Below are 11888 nucleotides of genomic sequence, written 5' to 3'. Positions count from 1 at the left end.
AAAGGGCAAAATATCAGACAACAAAGCCAGCACAACCTGAATAAAAGGGACAGCAAGAAGCAGTTCAATAGCTGCCCCTATCTTCTTGCATGAAGATCTTTCCTTTCCTAGAATAAATCTTAATCAGTTTTAGAGATTTTCTTAGTTTCATTATTGTATAAATAACTCTCTTTTCAAGTTATTATTGGTTCGAAGTTCAAGATTCATTTTTCATTGCTTGTTAAGTCTTGACTGTTAATTCTACTTTGAACCTAGAAGCCACCTTTGAAGGAAGCTTTTCTAGACACTTGATGTACTCAGTCTTTCTGGAACCTTAATACAAAGCAGAGGATTCTGAATTTGGTTTTACACAGTTTTTGTTATCCTGTAAGTTTTTCCAGTTATCAATCATTATGTTTTTCTTCATATGCTTATGACTTATAGAGATATCTAGGTAGGAAGAATTGTGTCTCAATTTATTCCTATAAGCTCCTGAAGTGATCATCTATTAAGAGAATGGATTAATGAACTATCTGTTTAGCTAATCCCCTCTAATCAATAAATCATCAGCATCTTGTGTAAGCTTAAGTATACTGCCTTGAACCTTTGGAACGTAGTTTAGAAGGTTTTCACACTTATGATTGTTCTGTTTTACAGTCTGGAAATTGTGATAATCATATTATTTTCTGTCTTCTTCTCACCACTATTTTGATCTATATCACTGTGTAAAGTTTTATAGGAGCCCTTCGCTAAGATATTAATATTATCCAAAGGATTAAGTACTTCAATTCTACATCTGTCTTCATTCATTAGTCTTCCAAAACTAAAACCAAAAACCCCAAAACAATTATTTTAGATGCTCTGGCATTAGTAGCTGACCTACTACTATCTCAGAGGTACAACATCAGACTAGCGTCGTTACCAGGGATTCAAATTTCTCTTAAGTTTCCCTTGGGACAACGATATTCATTCATTATTTTCCTTTAAAGGTGATTAAAGGATTTAGAAAGGTTAAAATCATTCACCTAGGCGACTCCACACTCCCAAGTTGGCACGTTTTAAACATCCCAGATCTCATTCAGAAGTTGACATAGTTAGTCCTCTGTCAGATCCTGAAAGGCTTCTAAGAAAAGCCAGTTCTAAAAGGGGACACCAACCATCTTCTTCTTCCTCTTCAGTCTTACAATCTGAATAATTAGAATCATTTGACCCCTATAGTAATATCCCATCTGATCCTGATTACTCCCATTTATCACCTAGGGTTGCTGAACTTCTAAATAGAGGAGTTGATTTTAAGTTAGCCTACCTTATTCATTCATTAGAATCTCATCCAATACCCACATTACCACCAAGATCACCTAAAACTGAATCTGAGTTGGGTGTTGATCTACCAGAATATAAGCCCGTAGATTTCATATACCTTACCACCTATCCATTTCCTTCCATTTTTGACCGACCTAAAGCTTCTTCTTCTAAACAATCTGAGGAGACCTTCTCTATATATACCAATCCTCTCTTTGAAACAAAAGAAGGTATTCCTTTACAGGTCCCAAAGTTAGTTCTTAAGACTCCTTTGAAGTCTTTCAGGAGATCTCCTCCTCCTTCACCTCCAACTAGTTCATCAACCCCTAAATCACCATCTTCTTCCTCTACTTCTTCTTCATCCTCTACATCCACACAAACACCACATACTCCACCTGGACAACCTCATATACCTCAAGCACCTCATACACCACCTGCTGTCATGGCTTTCCGACCTATTGTACAGGCTAGATATGTTGCCTTAGTCTTACCTAATAACCTTGATGCATTCCTAGCTGGATACTTAAAATACCTTCCCAAGTACAATGGAGAAACTGGTCCCTCAGCTGAGGACCATCTTCAAGATTTCCTAGACTTTGCATACAACATGAATATTGAACAAGAAAATGTCTATATGAGATTGTTTGTACAGTCACTTGAAGGAAATGTGAGGATTTGGTTTAGACAGTTACTAGCAGCTTCCATTAGAAATTGGGAAGAGCTTACAACCATATTTAAAAATCAATGGGGTGTGAAAAAGGATCCTCTTTACTTCCTCGCAGAATTTGAAGAACTTAAAAGGAACTTCGGTGAACTAGTATCAGATTTTATCAAAAGATTCAATAAACTCTATCACAAAATCCCTGTTGATTGTAAGCCCCCTGTAGCAGCAGCTAAGTCTAGATTTTCTAAAGTTTTTGATGATGACTTTGTTGTTATTCTACGAGAGAGAAATTCAAGAACGCTTGAAGATATGCAAACAAATGCTATAGAAGTAGAAGCAAATAGGGCAGCCTCAACTTCTTTAAGACTTAAGGAAGAAAAGGCCCAAAGAAAACTCAAATCTATTCAAGAGGCCTCTAGTTCCCCTAAGACTAAATCAGAAGACTCAAAAATAGATGAAATAACATCTCTTCTTAGAAACCTATCAAATAGGATTTCAAAGATTGAGACCCAACCTAGGAAAATACAACAAACAATTACTAGACCCCAAAATCAAAATCAAGGTCAGTATAAAAGAAATCCACCACTACAAATTCTTCAGAGACCTAACAATGATCAACAGGTTCCTACTCCTCTATTGATAGATGACCAACAACTTTATGATAATACTATGACAATAACTGAAGATATTAATAGTATGGATTCTTCTTCCAATCAAATAGCCATCATTCCTCTCTCACAACAAAATCAGGTTCAAGAAGATCAAGAATCTTCACAGGTCTCTAAATATCATGCTTTCTCTAAATTTTTAATTGCAGAATTAAACAAGAGGTATGATCTTAGGCCTAGGCCTGGTCCTGGGAGACCTCCAAAGGAAGCTCCAATAATTGAACCACGTACCAAAACTGCGGAAACTCAAACAACTCTTATTCAGCCCTTAGATCAGTCAATTGATGCTACTCAAACTGATTAAAACATTTTGACTACATTTAATGTTGAAAAAGAATTAGAGAGGGTTAAGATCCCAATTCCACTGTCAAAACTTTCTAAAAAACCCTAGTTACAAAAGCCAAGTCACAAAATGAATACAAAATACCTTGGTTGATGTTGAAGGTGATGTCATAAGTCTACAAGATGAAAAACCAGCAGTAGTTTTTGGCCCTAGTTTAGACATGATAGATGAGATAGTGCCTCCTTTCTATGTAACTCTTAAAACAAATGATTCCATGTTGTATAATTATATGCTTGATTCAGGAGCATCACACAACCTAACACCAAAATCTATCATGGACCATTTGAAACTCGGCATAACTAGATCCTACCATAACCTGTACACCTTTGATTCTAAAAAGGTGCCCTGTTTGGGATTGATCAATGATCTAGTGGTTACCCTTGCCCAAATTCTAGTGAAAAGTGTAGTACTTGGTATTGTTGTCACAGATATCCCTCCCAAGTTTTGAATGCTCCTTTCTAGGTCTTGTTGTGCCAAATTAGGGGGAACTCTACAGATGGATATGTCATATGCTACTATTCCTGCTTATGGAGGAGGGCAATTAAGATTATATAGAGAGGTAAGATTTGTACATACTGTTTGTAAAACTGACCAGCCAAGGAACCATCCAATTTATGCAATAGATCAAGATTGGTTGTTTTAAATTCACTTCAAACCAACATAAAACAAAAGTCAAAATTGAATATGTAGTTGAAAGTCCTGAACCAAACCAAATTGATATTTGGAAACTGTTCTTTGATGGCTCTTGCACAAAACATGGGGCAGGAGCTGGAGTAGTTTTAATTCCACTTGAAAAAGAAAATATAACCCAATCATGTAAATTAGATTTTGAAGTTACAAATAATGTGGTTGAATATGGAGCTTTCCTTTTAGGATTGCAATTAGCCAAAAGCTTAAAAGTTCAAAACTTAAGTGTTTTTATTGATTCAAAACTTATTGTTAAGCAAGTAAGAAATGCTTGCCAGACCAAGCACCCTTGACTTAGGTCCTGCCGAAATGAAGTATGGGATTCAGTTGCAAACTTCTTTGATGCTTTTAATTTGACTCACATTCCCAGAGATCAGAATATTCATGCAGATGCCTTAGCTGTCTTTGCTAGCTCTTTTAAAATTCTTGATCATACTGATGTACTCTATCAGATACAAGTCAAATATAGGCCATCTATCCCAGATAATCTGAAACATTGGCAAATTTTCGAAGATGATGAACATTTGAAATCATTTCTGCAGGTAATAGATGATTTTTCATTTCTACAAATTGATGAAGATAGAACTGAAATAAATGAAAATGCAAATGGAAATGATACTTCAGATTTCAAAACCCAAATTGCTAATCATGACATTATTCAATTATCTAATAATTTTAATCCAAAAGGACTCATTCCTTCAGAAAAATTGTTTGATCAAAATGATGTCCTCTAAAACCCTCAGTCCATTTCTTCAGAAGATGACATAGAAGAGATTAACATTGGAACTGATGAAGATAACAAAAACATCAAAATATGTGCATCTCTAGACCCTAAGATCAAAGCTCAATATCTTAAGTTACTTCAAAATCATAAGGATGTTTTTTCTTGGACTTATGCTGATCTAAAGACCTATGATACTTCATTAATACAGCATAAGATTCCTTTGAAGCTAGAAGAAAAACCTTATCAACAAAAACTTAGAAGGATAAATCCAACCCTTTTACCAACTGTAGAAAGGGAGATTAAGAAAATGCTAGATGCTCATATCATCCTCCCTCTTAGATATTCTAATTGGGTTGCAAATCTAGTTCCTGTTAGAAAGAAAAATGGAGAAATAAGGCTCTGTGTGGATTTTAGAAATTTGAACAAGGCATCATTAAAAGATAATTATCCTTTGCCCAAAATGGATCAGTTACTTCAAATGGTTTCAGGAGCACAAAGAATTTCTATGCTTGATGGTTTTTCAGGTTACAATCAGGTGAATGTTGATACAGCAGACAGAGAGAAGACAACCTTTACTACACCCTGGGGTACATTCATGTATGCTAGGATGCCATTTGGCTTAACCAATGTTGGAGCAACGTTCCAGAGAGCTATGGACATAACTTTTATGGGTCAGGTAAATAAATTTGTGGTTATTTATCTTGATGACATAACTGTTTTTTCTAAATCTGATCAGAAACATCTAAAGCACTTGATGAAGGTTTTTGACAGGTGTAGAAAATTTGGAATATCATTGAACCCTAAGAAGTCCTTGTTTGTTGTCAAAGAAGGAAAACTATTGGGCCATATAATTTCAAAGGAGGGAGTAGTAATTGATCCCAAACAAGTATCTGCCATTGAAACATTGACCTTACCTAGAAACAAGAAGGAGATTCAAGCTTTTCTAGGCAAGATTAATTTTCTAAGGAGGTTTATTCCAAATTATGCAGAGATTGTAAAAGATATAACTGACATGCTCCGAAAGGACCATGAAGTCAAATGGACTCCCTCTTCTAGGCATGCATTTGAACAAATAAAAAGGGTTATCTTTGAATCTCCCACCTTAGCCAACCCTAATTATACTAAGCCATTTAGTATTTTCTCTTTTGCCTTTGAAACAACCCTTGTTGTCGTTCTATTACAGAAAAATGAAGATTCCCATGACCAACCCATAGCCTTTTTCAGTAAGGTTATGAGAGATGCTGAGCTTAAATATGAAATCATTGAGAAGCAAGCCTATGCCCTCATTCAAGCCCTGAAACCATTCAGAATGTATGTCTTACATTCACCTATTTACTGCTTATGTTCCTAATAGTGTTATGAAAATTGTCCTAACCCAACCAGACACTGATGGGAAAAGAGGTAGATGGATCACTCAAATTCTGGAGTTTGATCTAACTATCAAGACCATCAAGTTAGTAGAAGGTCAAGGATTAGCTAGGCTTCTAGCTGAATCAAACTGTAAAGTACTTGGAATCAATTATGTTTTAGAAATACAAGGGAAGGATACACAAGAACCTTCTGTCCTTACAGAAGGGGAGAATCCACAATAACCTTCCCTTCATCCTAAAGGGGAGAATCCACAAGAACCTCTACCTTCAGAGAAAATCAGCCCTATACACATTGATGAAAAATTCTTTTTGTCAAACTGGTAGCAAGATATTGTAAATTTCTTGATTCATTTTGAGTGTCTAGCATAATTCTCCAAAACCCAGTATAAAACCCTTAAGTTAAAATCAATCAAGTACTACATTATAAATGAAAATTTATATTGGAAAGATGATCCAAATGGATCCAAGAACACTCTCTAAGTCTTAAATCTTGTAAAAATCATGCCAAAGACCAAAGAAAATTGCATGATAAAACATTTTAGAATGGGGAAAACCACTATCAGGAGGCAAAAACACGTGAAATCAGTGAAAATAACAGAGTCTCAGAGGCGGAGAAAATGAATGCACAGTAGCCATCAAATCTGGCCGATCAACGGTCCAGATCTGATCGGCAATCACAATCGGCATAGGCAGACAACGGGTATTGGCGCAGACCACATCACACTTGCGACGGCGACCGACAGAGTCAACTAGGACCATCGATCAAGCACGCAGATCAACGACCTATGTTGCATCGCATGATCGCTATCAGGGATTATAGGAGCACTTACAACGGCCCAGGGTTATCATGATATGCGATTGTGATCGATCGCATCGTGGTATCGGAATTGGGGCTACATAGAGGAGCAGGCATGTACGCATACATATCTGCGATCCGATGAACCGGACCCGACGGTGATATAAATGTTATTGCATAAGATTTGAGATCTGTAGTAAAGACATTTTTAATGCATTTACGCAGTTTTCGTTTATTAAACAAAATGTGAAGGATGAAGGCCGATGCAATAAGCTGGACCCGAAAGGGTTCATGAAGTGAAAGGTATATTGTTTCAACTTCGGAGAAAAGCCATTTCTAAAGGATCGAGGCACTCTTACATTGCTGAATAGGTGGCGACCTCCCCTTTAGGCATTATGCAATGATTGTGTAATGCCAAAAGAGGGATTCGAAGCGGACAGAAGCCCAAGAGACAGAAATTCGAGAAGGAGAAACGCGGCCCAGATTGGCTTTAAATCCATAGACAGAGAGCAAACAAGATAGGTAGTATTGCAGGCAAATGCCGAGATAGAGTTAGGAAAGAGATAGAGAGTGTTGAGGGAGTCTGTGTACTCAGAGAGGCTTGAGAGGTTCAAGCAAAGATCTTTTTGTTGCATCTGTTGTGTATTGAGTCTCAAATTGAGCTCATATTGTTGTAAAAAAAAACACTGCTTGAAGTCATAATAGAGAGGCCACCACTGAAGGCTGGACCAGGAGATGTAGCCCAGGAGTATTGGGTGAACTCCTCATTAAATTTGCTATGTTATGTGTTGTCTATTATGTTTTTTTTACTGCTTCATTGTCTATGTATTTCACAATCTTATCGATCCCTTGCATAAATTAACATAAACAAATCCATGCACATGAGTCTGTAAAACCTTATTAATTGTCTTAGATCTCATTATCAGATCAAGTGGTATCAGAGCTTCAGGTTTACTAAGGTTAGACAAGCTTGTACTGGTTTGGTGAATGATAACTAGGTCAAAGCTCAAAGTAGGAGAAGGAAAACTGGTTGAAACTAACCCTGAAATTGGTAGAGTCTATCCTAGGAGGAAAATGGCAGAAGAAAATCCCTTGGAATCAGACTCTCAGTTCATGGACAGTTTCATGACCATGAGAGCCATGGTAGAATAAATTTATAGAGAATTTAAGAAAGGTCGAAGTGAAGATTCTTCAAACTCCAAACCAGACAAAGGAACAAAAGAATCTCTTATAGATGGCCATTTTGAAGGCAAAGGGAAAGGAAAAGAGGCTCCTCTATCCACACCTCTTGATAGCCCTGAAAATAAAAAGAAGAAAACATCTTTGATTAAATTAGATGTTAAATTTGATTTGCTAATATATGATGGAGAATTAAATGTAGAGAAGTTAGATAACTAGATTAGACAGATTGATGTGTATTGTAGGGTGTAGAATATTGATTTAGACAGGAGTAAAATTCAGCTGGCCAGCCTACGCCTTGGAGGAACTACCTTGGTATGGTGGGAAGGCAGGACACAAGCTGACTTGAAGAAGCATGGTAAAATTCTTTCTGTCTGGAGTGAATTTATTTCTGCAATTAAAAAACAATTCTATCCACTAGCTTATATGCAACAAGCTATGATGAGTTGGAAAACTCTTTGCCAATTAAAAGGGAAAAGTGTACAAAGCTACACCCAAGAATTTAGAAAAAGAGCTTTGATTCTAGGCATTTCTTTAAACTCACCTGAAACTTTGCTGAAGTATATAGGTGGTCTACACAGCTATTTCAGGTACACCATTCTCATGTTTAACCCTAATAGCATAGATGAGGTATCTGTTCAGGCTAACCATCTAGAGGCTAGAGGAAAGAATGTGAACCCAGAGATTGGGGGATCATCAAAACCCACTGCAAGAAAGAACAAGGAAAAGAGGAAGCAGAAATGGAAAGAGATGAAGGAAAATGTTGTACAAAAGGCCAAACCTTCATGCACTCACTGCAAGAAGGATGGACATGATGATGAACATTGTTGGTCTTTGCATCCGGAGCTGAAACCCAAGAAGTTCGATGGCAAGAAGAAGAAGATTGCTACTACTATACAGAAAGATTTGGGGTCAGACTCAGGTGATGAAACAAAAATCGTAGCCACAGGTATAAAAGGTAAAAATTTTGAAGCATCTACTAGTAATTCTGCCCAAACTATTGATAGTGAAGAAAATGAGAGGAAAAGAAATGAGCTTTTTCATATTAGAGTTATTTCCAAGCATCAAAAGATTTATACTTTGTTTGATAGTAGCTCACAAGTAAACTTAATTTCTGAAGCAATTGTAAAGAAATTGGGACTACTAACCACACCTCACAAGAAGCCATATCCATTAGGTTGGGTATGTGATAAAGCAAAGCTACAAGTGACTAGACAATATAAACTTAGGTTTTCTTTCGGGTCAGCATTTGTAGATGAGGTTGAGTTAGATATCATTCCCTTGGATATATGTGGAATTGTTTTAGGAAGTCCTTACTTGTATGATAGAAAAGCCATTTTATATAGAGCTGAAAATAAGTATCAACTCGTTAAAGATGGAATCAAATATATTGTAAGAGCTCATAAACTCAAGAATAATTATACTCTCATAAACTCAGGGCAGATGAAAAGAATTGTAAATTCATGCAAGCAATTTTTACTGATGGTTGTAAAGGAAAAGAAACCTGATAAAACCAATGCATTTGAAGGTTGTGATGCTAAACATCAAGTTGATTTAGAAAAAGTTGTTTCAGAATATGATATCCTATTTCAAGAACCTAAAGGTATGCGACCCAAAAGGGAAATTGTACATGATATTAATTTGCAGCAAGATGCTCCATTGCCTAACATCGGAATGTACAGGTTATCCACTTTAGAGAATGTAGAAATCAAGAAGCAGGTACAGGAGCTACTCGAGAAAGGGTTCATAAGACCAAGCACATCACCATGCGGATCTCCAATCGTGTTGGTGAGGAAGAAAGATGGTTCATGCAGGATGTGCATTAATTACCGAGCACTAAATAAAATAACAATCAAGAACCATTACCCCCTTCCTTGCATTGATGATCTATTGGATCATTTGAAGGAAGCTGTTTACTTTTCCAAGTTGGACTTGCATAGTGGTTACCATCAGGTCAGAGTAGCAGAGCAAGATGCATGGAAGACTGCTTTCAAAACAAAGCGAGGGCTGTATGAATGGCTAGTTATTCCTTTTGGCTTAACAAATGCTCCTGCCACTTTCATGAGAGTTATGAATGATGTGCTCGGGCCTTTTATCGATGATTTTGTAAATGTATATTTGGATGACATTCTTATTTTCAGTAAAACATGGGAAGAACATTTGAAGCATGTAAGGAAAGCTCTAGATGTTTTGAAAAAAGAAAATCTCTATGTTAAATAATCAAAATGTGAATTTGGTAAAACATCTTTGAATTATTTGGGTCATATTTTAGGGGGTGGTGAATTGAAGATAGATCCCTCAACGGTTGTAGTCATTGTAAACTGGCCTAAACCCAAGTCTGCTACAGAAGTTAGAAGCTTCCTAGGAGCAACACAATATTGGAGAAAGTTTATTGCTAACTTTTCCTTTATTGCAGCTCCCTTACATGCTTTAACAGGATTGAACAAGGTGTTTTATTGGGGAGGAAAACAACAGAAAGCCTTTGATACCTTGAAAGAAAAAATTAGTACAACACCAGTACTTACATTGCCAAATCTTCAACAACCATTTGAGATCGAAACAGATGCCAGTGAATATGCCATGGGAGCAGTGTTGATGCAACATGGTAAACCCATTTGCTACCATTCTCAGACTTTTAATTCTACAGTAGTTAATTATCCTACATATGATAAAGAATTGTATGCATTAGTCCAGAGTGTGAAGAAGTGGAAACATTACTTAATGGGAAAAGAAACAATTATACATACCAATCATCAGCCACTTCAGTACTTGCACTCACAAACTAAATTTCAGCAATCAGGACACTATAGGTGGATGGGTTTCCTATAGTAGTTTCATTTAGTCATCAGATATAAAAAGGGCATACACAATAAAGTTGTAGATACGTTGTCCAGAACAATCATAAATGCGTCTACTATACTTAAGCATAACTCAGTAATGCATGAAAGCTACATTTAACAATATGCTCAAGATATAGATTTTAAAGATATATATGCAGCTTTAAGTAATGGCAACAAAGTAGAATAATTGGATTACCATGTTAAGGACCAACTCTTGTATCATTTGGGAAAGCTATGCATTCCACGAATAGAAAGAGTTAACATAATTAGGGAGGCACATACTTCTCTCATATCAGGTCATTTTGGTGTGAGTAAAACAGTTGCACAGCTGCAAAGATATTGTTATTGGCCAAAAATGCATGAAACCGTTTCTAGATATGTAAGAGGGTGTACTATGTGTGCTAAAAGCAAGCCCATCAATAGAAAAATAGGCTTGTACACTCCACTTCCAGTTCCTTCCCGTTCTTGGGAAAGTGTTTCCATGGACTTTGTTGGGGGATTGCCAAAATCTAGAAAGGGACATGACTATTTATATGTTATTGTGGACAAGTTTAGCAAAATGTGTATTTTAATACCCTGTAATAAGAAGATTACAGCTGAAAAAATAGCGAAGTTGTTCTTTCAGCATGTCTGGGTGCATTTTGGGTTACCCACTTCCATAGTATCTAATCGAGACTCCCGATTTGTTGGGAAGTTTTGGTCAAGTCTGTTGGAATTGATGGACACCAGACTGAAGAAAAGCACAGCCTTTCATCCACAAACAGATGGCCAAATAGAGGTATTCAATAGGATAGTGATCCAGTTGCTCAGGGGTTATTGCAGCAAGAATCCCAAGCTTTTGGATGAACATTTATATTATGTGAAACATGCTTACAACCATGCTAAACATTCTTATACACAGAGATCTCCTTTTGAGACCTGTTTTGGTTTTATACCAAGGTCTCCCTTGGATTTTGTCTTTGAAAAAGACATAGTAGTTGTTGGACATAGTGATGTGGACAAGGCAACCAAATTCATTGAACAGATCCAAGAAATTCACCAGGCAGTGCAGGAATAGCTGGAAAAGATCCAAGCCAAATACAAGGCAAGGCATGATAAACATTGGGTGGAGTGCAGCTTCCAAGTTGGTCATCAAGTCTGGCTGTATATCAGTAAAGACAGAATGCAAGGTGAAGGAAAGAATCTGAAGTCAATAAGGTATGCGCTTTTTAAGGTACTTGAGAAAATTAGTGAGAACACTTTCCACCTTGATCTGCCAGCATACATGCACATCTATTCAATGGTAAATGCAGAAAAATTAAGACTATTTGAACCTTCATTAATTGAAGATCCCGAA

Source organism: Pinus tabuliformis, chromosome 4_1, assembly GCF_031772625.1.
Source record: "Pinus tabuliformis cultivar Carrire ecotype Pingquan chromosome 4_1, CPIR1, whole genome shotgun sequence".
NCBI lineage: Eukaryota > Viridiplantae > Streptophyta > Pinopsida > Pinales > Pinaceae > Pinus > Pinus tabuliformis.
Note: the sequence above shows the minus strand (reverse complement) of the source record.